Here is an 11075-nt window from a genome sequence, read left to right as displayed (position 1 = left end):
ATTCCCCGGCAGCCAAGTGAACAAAGGATAAGAATAAATAGCTCTCTAAATAAAAACTGCAAAATAACTTCAAATGATTAGCAACCATGTGAAAGAATGCTTCAGATCAACTAATAATAAGGAAAATGCAAATCAAAACAACCTTGAGATTTCACTTTACATCCTGAAACTTGGCAAAGATAACAAAACATGGAAATAATTAATGCTGGAGTAGTTATGGGAAGATACGTATACTAGCACATTGATCATGGAACTGTGAATCAATAGAGCTATTTTGGAATGATGCAAATAAATTAAATGTATTGCAAAATATCTATACCTTTTGATTCAAAGTAGGCTTATAACCCAAGGAAAAGAATGTAGTCCTTATAAACCAAGATGCCTAGATTATTACTTACCAAAATATTTAATCCCCAATTATCTGGATATCACTATGCTATCATTCAGCTATCTCTTGATCTCTCTTTGCGTAGAGTTTTCTCTCATTAGAATACAAATTCAAAGGCAAGAATTGTCATTCTTTTTATTGTATCTGTATCCCCAGCATCTAGAACAGTACCTGGCACAAATAAGCACTTAACAATTATTGTTAACAATTAATTGGCTGCACTTTTGTAATACTAAATAATTGGAAACAAAGTAGATGCCCATCAATTAAAGAATGGTTAAACAAAAAGGGGGATGTGAATGTAATGGAATATTATTGTGCTTTAAGAAATAAAAGATATGATTAATACTAGAAATATAGCAAGATTTATATGGTTTGATGCAGAATAAAGTAAGCAGAGACAAGAAAAATATAAACAGGGATTATGACAATGTAAACAGAACTAGCACAAAATCAAAAGTAGATGATGCAAAATTGCAAACAACAAACATGGCCTCAAAGAAGTGATATGGGAGGAGTGTGGTACATTGTACATTTTTTTTTCCAGTTTTTCAATAAATTGATTAGTTTTGCTGATTTTCTCCTCTTCTCTTCTTTTTTCCCAATTAAAATAATATTTATTACATGGCTCTCTGTTAGGGGAAAGAAAAGGAAGAGAGATATTGGGAGAAATTTGGAGAATGTAAAAACACAAGAGATATTAATAACGCTTTTTTAAAGAGAACAGAAAGAAAATCAGAAGGAAGTATAGACAAGCAGGATAGTTTTGAAAATAATCTTTGGGATTTAATATATTCTTTTTTTAAAAAATGGCATCAAATGGAGGTTTATGGTTTCACACACCATTCTCTTTTGTGTTTCTGCTATGTAAATGAAAGTGGTCTCTTTTTTGGTGTTTAAGTTCAAAAGTTGTTTTGTTTTAATTTTTAAGTAAGACATAAAGTGAATAGTTCTTCAAGATTTTTTTTTTCAACCTGAAGTTGTACTGGTAATAAATGGTAAAGAAACAAGGTTTTGTTTGAGGGAAATGATGTCAACATACAGTGATCCTAGAGGAAGGTGAGCAAGCATCCCTTCTACACCTGCCCAAATCCCAAGGAGACTATTGCAAAAGCATCACCTGTTGAAAAAAATGGCCAAAAAAGAAACAATGCAGAGCAGGTGCTGTGTAGATGGCAGAGTTCCAAGGTGACATCAGCACTAGATTGTTCTCTGTTTGAATGGACTTTTCATGAGGTCCAAGTCCACATCAGACACAAGAGTGAGGGAGTGATTGATTTCATAGCCTCACTCAGTAAGTCATTCTAACATCTAATAACCCTCACTCACTGTCTGGAAAAATGAGTCCTTACAAAAAGAAACCTTGCTTTGGGGGTCTTCATCTTCTTAAAGAGTTATTTTTAAAAATTAGTCTATTCTTTTTTAAAAGGAATCATAGGGATTAGAAATTGGAAGGGACTAGAAAATTATCCAATCCAATACCTTAATTCCAAAAATCAGGAAATTATGTCTAGAAAGGTAGCAGAACATAGCTAAAATAACAGAGCTAAACTTTGAACTCAGATCTTCTGACTCTAAATTGAGTGCTCTATTAATCTTTTATAAATGCTTAAATCATTCTTAACTTAAAATCCTATTTGACACTCTTGGTGGAGTGATGAACTGATCCAACCATTCTGAAGAGCAATTTGGTGCAGTGCCAAAAATATACTGTGCAAACCTTTTGATCCTCCAATACCACTGCTAGGTCTGTATCTCAAAGATATCCCCCAAAAAGGAGGGAAAGGATTTATTTGTACAAAAATATTTATAGCAACTCTTTTTGTAACAGCTAAGAATTGGAAATCAAAGAGATGCCCATGAATTGAGGAATGGTTAAATAAGCTGTAGTACATAATTGCAATAAAACATTACTGTGCTACAAGAAATGACAAGCAGGATGTTTTTAGAAAAATCTAGACTTGCATGAAATGATGCATAGTGAAGTAAATAGTACCAGGAGAATATTGTACACAGCAACAGCAATATTGTTTGATGAAGAATTGTGAATAATTTAGCACTTCTCATTAATATAATGATCTAAGAAAGTTTCAAAAGACTAATAATGAAGCATACTATCTGCCTCAAGAGGAAGAACTGATATTGGAAACATGCTATTTTTCCTCTTCTTTTATTTTTTTTCTTTTATTCAAGTCTTCTTGTACAAAAGAACTAATATGGAAATGTTTTGTAATAATTGCACATGTATAACCTGTACCTAATTCTGTCTCAGAAAGGGGCAAAAGAGAGGGAGTGAGGAAGGGATAGAATTTGGACCTCAAAACTTTAAAGAAAAATGTTAAAGAAAAAAAAACTCTATTTGTTTTCCCAGTGTATACTTCTCCCTAAATTATATTTCTAGCCTCTTCTGGGCTCCTTTCCACATTAAGAATTCTTTTTCCTTCAATTTTTTTCTTCTTTCCTTTACTGTTAATGTTATATCCCATCCTTTGGTCCTATTGTCATCCAAGCTTCCTTCCCTTCTTCATTTGTCTCCTCCTGTCCCATATTCTCTTATTCCAGTTTCTGATGGGGATATTTCAGGTCCATTTTCAGTAGATCAAAAGTTTGATTTCTTGGCTCAGCCTAGAAAGTGTGAACAAAGAAAATAATTAAAATCTATAGAATAAAGAAATTCTTCATTTTCCCTCACACTCTACAAGTTTGCTCATGCTATTCTCAGACTCATTGATTTCATCTCTGCTTATTAGAATCCCACCTATCTTTTAAGGGTCAGCTCAAGTTTCCTCTGGGTGAAATCTTCCTTCACTATTTCAATCCAGTGATGTTATCTAGAACACTCACTTTGCTTTTAATCTTTTGAATCCTACCTTTTATTAATAGGTATTGTATGTAATATATATTTATATTTATATATACATTTTGCCCATATGTATATATATGTGCATACATACACGTATCCCTATATACACATATATCCTTATAATCTGGCCAGGGGAATGAGTTGTGGTCTGTTTCTCTTTCTCCCATTGTGCCTTGTATATTATGCCTCATTATTTTAAGGCATAAAGAGTTCTGGCTCTAGAGTGAAAACACCTGTGTACAAATTCTACTTCTTATTCCTACCACCTATGTGACCTTGGGAAAAAATACTTAACTTCCCCAAGTTTCAGTTTCTTTATCTGTAAAATAGGAGAGTTTCACTAGATAGCCTCTGAAGTCATCCCCGGAACAATGATTCTATGAAGAATTATAGAGTCTCCAAAGATATCTAGTCCAAACCAGATTTATCAAAAATTACTTCTACATGATAGCTGACAAATGACTGAAGACCTTTAGAAAGGATCTATTCACTACCTCCAAAGCAATCCATCAAAGTGTTAGAAAGATTACCCTTCTATTAAGGCTAAATTTGCCTCTCAAACTTTTATTCACTGCTCCTATTTTTGCCTTCTAGGGCCAAGTAGAATAAGCCTAATATCTCTTCCATATGTTGATGTTTTTCAGTCATTTTTCAGCCATATCTAACTCTTTGTGATCCATTTGGGACTTTCCTAGCAAAGATACTAGAGTGTTTTCCATTTCCTTCTCTAGCTGAGGCTAGAGGAGGAAACTAAAACAAACAGGGTTAAGTGACTTGCTCAGAGTCATACATCTGGTGTCTTCCATATCACAATCCTTCAAATACTTGAAGACAGCTATAATATAATTCCCAAGTTTTCTCTTCTCCAGTAAAATATTCTTATATTTTAAAACCAGTTCTCTTATGTAACAAATTAAAGGTTCTTCACCATTCTGGTTCTTTTCCTCTGGACATTCTTAATTTTATCAATGATTTTCTTAAAATATGGTGATCATAATAATAAAAGACAATTCTCCAAGCATAGTTTGAGCTGGTAGCATATAGGTTATCAGCAATCAACGAACATTTAATTAAAGTGTCTACTATGTGTCATGTTCCAATCAGAGTGAGAGAAAACTCAATTAATGTTTACTGTTCAAACTGGATCAATCCTGATGTCAATTGGTGTTGATTCCATAACTTCATTACAAACATTTGGGAATAGCAGTTTACATGGTTCCTCCCCCCCCCAAAAAAAAAGTTAGTCCTAAGATCTGAATGATTTATAAACCTTTTATATATTATAAAGATAAGAATATAATGAGAAAGGAGGAAGAAAATTTCTTTGTTGTCTTTGTCTACCTTTCCACTGTTCTCTTATCCAATAATCTACATGGAAGAGTGAAGGGTGTTTTAGAATTGAGTAACTGTGGGATGCCAGAACCCTTGACAGCCTATTGGAAGTTTAAATAGTTTACTCCTTAAAAACAAAAAACCAATAAACAACAACAACAACAAAATCGTAGATTAATTCTTAATATTCAAGGCACTAACTAGTTGGCAGGACTAAACTTTTTCATTTCTTTTAAAAATATTTATTTATTTTTAACATTCTTTTCTTTTTAAATTTTTAAATTTTAATTCTTTTTAAAATTTTAAATTTCAAATTCTCTGCCTCCCTCTTCTCCATGACCTGCCTTCTAGAAAGTAAGCACTATGGTATCAATCATACATGTGAAATCATGCAATATATCCTTATTAGTTACATTTTTTAAAAATCAAGAAAAATTAAATGAAAAAATTATACTTCAATTTGCACTCAGAATTCATCAATTCTCTCTCTAGAGGCAGATAGCATTTTTCATCATGACTTCTTTGAAATACCAGAATGGATTAGAAACCAGAATGAACTTGAAACCAGAAATCCTTGAAACAAAAAGACGCACACAGAGTTAAAATAAAGTATTGCTGCAAAATCTAGTGTGTTTTAACTAAATTAAAAAATGGTACTGGTAGCTCTCTAGGGCCATGATATCACACAAAGCAAAAGTAAACACAGACCTAATTAAAAGGGATAATGAAGGTAACTGCATTATGATAAAAGGTATTATAGGCAATGAAGTAATATCAAAAATTTTAAAGCAACTTTCTCTGATAAAGACTTCATTTCTCGATAAAAGTGACTCAAGTTTATAAAAAATAAGACCTATTCCCCAATTGATAAATGGTCAAAGAATGTAAACAAGCAGTGTTCAGAAGAAGAAATCAAAGCTATCCAGAGTCACATAAAAAAGATCATTGTATCATTTTTTGATCATTGTATTGACTAGAACAGTCAAGTCTTTTGCAGTTGATCTTCATTACAACATTGCTGTTACTATGCACAATGATTTCCCAGTTCTTTTCATTTCATTTTGTATCAGTTCATATAGGCACTGTCATATTTTCTGAAACTATGTTCATTAGATTTCATAATAGTACTTTATCAAAATCATGTGCCACAACTTGTCCAGCAATTTCTTAATTGTGGAATATCCCCTAGATTTCCATTCTTTGCCACCAGAGTTGCTATAAATATTTTTGTACATAAAAGCCCTTTTCCCTTTTTTAACAATCTTTTTGGGATACAATAGTAGTGCTATTGCTGAATCAAAGAATATCAAAAGTTTTGTAATCCTTCAAACCTAGTTCCAAATTGTTTTCTAGAATAGTTGGACCAGTTCACTAGTCCACCAACAGTTGCATTAGTATAATAAAATTTTCCTTATTCCCATCAGCATTTCTCATTTCTCTTGGACATGAAGTAGTACCTCAGAGTCACTTCAATTTAACTTTCTCTAATCAATAGTGATTTAGACCATTTTAAATTTTTTTATTAAAGCTTTTTATTTACAAAACATATACATGGGTAATTTTTCAACACTGACCCTTGCAAAACCTTCTGATCCAAATTTTCCCCTCCTTCCCCCTTCTCTCTCCCCTAAATGGCAGGTAGTCCAATATGTTATATATATATTTAAATATATGTTAAATTCAACATATGTATACATATTTATATAGTTATCTTGCTGCACAAGAAAAATCAGATCAACATTATATACTTCAACAACAATACTATATGATGATCAATTCTGATGGACGTGGCTTTCTTCAACAAGAACCCATTGGAACCCAATCAATTCCAATAGAGCAGTAATGAATTGAACCAGTTACACCCAGCAAAAGAACTCTGGGAGATGACTATGAACTACTACGTAGAATTCCCAATCCCTCTATTTTTGTCCGCCTGCATTTTTTATTTCCTTCATAGGCTAATGGTACAATATTTCAAAGTCCGATTCTTTTTGTACAGCAAAATAACTGTATGGACATGTATGCTTATATTGTATTTAAACTTACACTTTAACATATTTAATACGTATTGATCAACCTGCCATCTGGGGAAAGGGGTGGGGGGAAGGAGGGGAAAAATTGGAACAAAAGATTTTGCAATTGTCAATGCTGAAAATTTACTCATGCATATATCTTGTAAATAAAAAGCTATAATAAAAAAAGAAAAAATTCTTTAAATCACTATTTATTAAAGAAATGCAAATTAAAATTTAAAAAAAATCAGATCAAGAAGGAAGGAAAAAAAAAACTGAGAAAGAAAACAAAATGCAAGTAAACAATAACAGAGAGAATGAGAATACTATGTTGTGGTTCACAGTCAGTTCCCATGGTCCGCTCTCTGGGTATACATGGCTCTCTTCATCAGTGAACAAGTCATTGTTTGAATCATGTCATTGTTGAAGAGAGACATGCCTATCAGAATTGATCATCATATAGTCTTCTTGTTGTCGTGTATCTCCTGGTTCTGCTCATTTCACTCAGCATTAGTTCATGTAAGTCTCTCCAGGACTCTCTGAAATCTTCCTGCTGGTCATTTTTCAGAACAATAATATTCCATAACATTCACATACCATAATTTATTCAGCCATTCTCCAACTGATGGGCATCCACTCAGTTTCCAGTTTCTGGCCACTACAAAGAGGGCTGCCATAGACATTTTTGTACATGTGGGTCCCTTTCCCTCCTTTAAGATCTCTTTGGGATATAAGCCCAGTAGAAACACTGCTGGATCAAAGGGTATGTACAGTTTGATAACTTTTTGAGCATAGTTCCAAATTGCTCTCCAGAATGATGGAGTCCATTCACAACTCCACCAACAATGTATCAGTGTCTTAGTTTTCCCTCATCCTCTCCAACTTTCATCATTTTCTTTTCCTGTTAGACAATTTTTATATGACTACAGATAGTTTAGATTTCTTCTTCTGAAAACTGCCTATTTATATTCTTTGACCATTTATCAATTTGGGAATAGTTCTTATTTATTATAAACTTGACTCAATTCTACTGATAAATGAGGCCTTCATCAGAGAAACTTGTTTTAATTTTTTTTATATTACTTCATTACCTATTTGTCATAATGCAGTTGCCTTCATTATTCTTTTTAATTGGTGTATGTTTACTTTTGCTTTATCTGACATCATATTCCTAGAGGGCTACCCCTACCATTTTTAACTTTAACTGAAGCATATTAGATTCTACTCCAGTCCTTTCTGCATGTATCTTTTTGTTTCAAGTGTTTCTAGTTTCAAGTGGATTCTGGTTTCTAATCCATTCTGCTATCTGCTTCTATTTTATGGGTGAGATCATTCTATTTACATTTCCAAATTATGACTACTAATTGTGTATTTTCCTCCATTGCATGTTCTTCTTTTTCTCCTTCATTCTCTCTTTTAATTCCATCTCTTCTCAAATGTCTATTTTGCTTCTAATCACTGACTCACTTTTCTCTCCTTTTTATCATCTCCACTCCTTTCTCTTATTCCCTTCCTCTCCTATTTCTCTATTGGGTAACTTACAATTCTATACACAACTGAGTGTGTCTGTGTAGATTTCCCCCTTTGAACTAATTCCAATGAGAATGAAGTTCAAGCCATTTCCTCCCCCCATTTTCTCCTTCATATAAAAATTCTTCTTTGCATGCCTCTTTCATGTGAGAATTTTTTTCTCCCTCTTCCTTTCCTTTCCCTTTGCTCTCAGGGCATCCCCCTTTCTCCCACCCATTTATTGATATCATTCCAAGATAATTGATTCACATTTATGCCCTCCATATAAACTCCTTTTTATTATTTTTATTATTATTGTTTTATTATCCCTAATAATGATAAAATTCTTAGGAATTATATATATATATATAATCTTCCCATATAGGAATATAAATAGTTAACTTTATCAAGTCCCTTATGATTTCTCTTTCCTGTTTGCCTTCTTATGCTTCTCTTGAATACTGTGTTTGAATGTCAGATTTTCTATTTAGCCTGGTGTTTTCATTCATAATGAAATTGAAAGTCCTCTATTTCATTAAATATCCATTTTCCCCTGAAAGATTGTAACTAGGGCCTGAAGAATTGGATAAGACTGAAATAATTAAACAACAACAAGGTCAATGCTAGATATCATACTGTATGTACTTAATTTTACTCTTGTGTTTTTAATTCTTTGGCTTTTAAGAATTGATCTTACTTCAAGGAAATGTATAAAAGTTATAGTTCTTAAAGAGAACTTTAGAACAACTGTGAGAAATAGTGTGGTGTCTGTTAGGATAGGGAAGTAAAATATTTAAAAGATCATTTAAACTCACCAGGAAACAGGATTATTCATCCTGAAGTAATGGAAAAAAACATAGTTGAAAATAAAAATCAATGTCCCCAACAAAAGATTGCTGCAAACCTGCTCAGGAAAATCTCAGAAACAAGCATTCAGAAGGACTTGGCAGATAAAGGAATTGTTTTTCATTCTCCTAAAAAGTATGGCAAGAAAGACTATTTTAAAAAAAGAAAAACAACAGGTACTAACCATTTCTGTAAAGGAAAAAAACAAACATTAGTTACAAGCAAGACAATTGAAAGGGGTCCTCAAACTTTTTAAATAGGGGGCCAGTTCACTGTCCCTCAGACTGTTAGAGGACTGGACTATTGTAAAAACAAAAACTTTGTTTTATGGCCCTTTAAATAAAGAAACTTCATAGCCCTGGGTGAGGGGGATAAACATCCTCAGCTGCTGCATCTGTCCTGCGGGCCATAGTTTGAGGACCCCTAGACAGAGTATTAAAGATTTTTAAATGATTATTTTTAGTATAAAGCTCACCTTTTCATCCAAGGCTATTCCAAAACCACCAGACCTCATTTGAATTTGCTAGAAGATGTCAGAGTGAGCTTGGGCTATCTGAAAATCTTTAACAGATTGTAAAATATTCACTTTAAAAAGGGGGCTATTTTTTAATTTCCAGTGAGTCTGAAAGTCATATCCCCATTGAGAATGATAAACTCTGATAAATATATTGATATAATGAGAAGCAGAGTTGTTCTGGAATTACAGAAATCCCCAATGTAGATGGAATTCAGCAACATGACCTATACCATGCCACATGTCACATAATATCAAATTTATCCAAGAAAGGAAATAAACATGTTTCAGTGACCTGGGAACTAGCTTGATTTAAATCCCATTGAAAACCCATGGACAATAATCATAATTAGACTTGTCAAAAATTGACATTCATCCAAAGTATGCTTAATATCCAATATGATGTGCAATTTCACAATGATAAATTAACAAATATGTGTAAAAATCTTGTGCACTTCATGCCAAATCATAAGAAAAAATTGTAAAAATATAAGTAGTTATAAGATTCCTTATGCGAATCAATAAATTTAAATATGTACTTTGTCTCAAAAAATTCACACACCACTGTAAAGAAAATTAATTGATAGCAGTAATGGGGAGGTATCTTTTCTTAAAGCCATAATAAAGTGTTTCTATCAGAAATAACAAAGCTTGAAACTCTTGTTGGTGAAGGAGGTTATAGATGGTGGCATTTTCTCTGACTAAATCACAACAAAGGACAGTAAGAAAGGAGGAAGGAGAAAAAGGAAAGGATGATAACAAATATAGGTAAGCTGATGATCAAAAAAAAAAAAAAGATGTTGAGGCTGTGATGACCAGGATTAGTTTTCTATAGAAAACATATAAAGGATTTGTTGTTACAGAGACTAGGCTTTCATTGTATTGAAAATTTCTGCATATAGCATCTTCAAATTAATAATCAATTCTAGTTCTTGGAATTTAGGTGAGTCTTCAGCAGTAATCAATAAATGAATAAGCATTTATTAAGCACATTCTATGAGCTATGCATTGTGGCAAGCCCTGGCAATGTAGTAGATACAAGTCACTTAAACTCCCTGTGGCTGCAACTATAAGTTTCCTCAACTATGAAATATGGGGGTTCACTAAGGGACATTGAGATTTCCATTTAACTCTAATCTCTAATCCTATGCATAGGACTTCCACTTTAGATCAATAAATATTGATTAAGGGCCTACCAAAACCAGACACTCTCCTAAGGCTTCCTTGCTTTAAAAGCTTTAAAGCTTTAAAAATACTGTAACTCACAGAGGTCTTTATCCCATCTCACATTCACACTGGCAAGGTTGGATCTTCAAAAGGCAGTTGATTCTATCTCCTCACTCAGATTCCAGGGAACTCCTGAAGAGCAGTGAGATTCTTGTGATAAGTGTATTTATTACCATCTCCATTTTATAGATATATAAACTGGGAAGTTAAATGATTTCTCCAATGTCTGAGGCAGAGGTTAGACTCAGTTCTTCCTGAGTCCTATACTTTATCTTTAGTATTTCAAGGACCAAGTTATTTCAGTAGTGTTGGGGTTGGGGACATTTCTTCTTCATTATTTCACATAAGGCAATGCCTGTCTTAACACCTTAGCAAAATGAGTTC

The sequence above is a fragment of the Antechinus flavipes genome, chromosome 2, assembly GCF_016432865.1.
Source record: "Antechinus flavipes isolate AdamAnt ecotype Samford, QLD, Australia chromosome 2, AdamAnt_v2, whole genome shotgun sequence".
NCBI classification, from domain to species: Eukaryota; Metazoa; Chordata; class Mammalia; order Dasyuromorphia; family Dasyuridae; genus Antechinus; species Antechinus flavipes.
The sequence above is the reverse complement of the archived record's forward strand: the minus strand, read 5'-3'. Positions refer to the sequence as shown.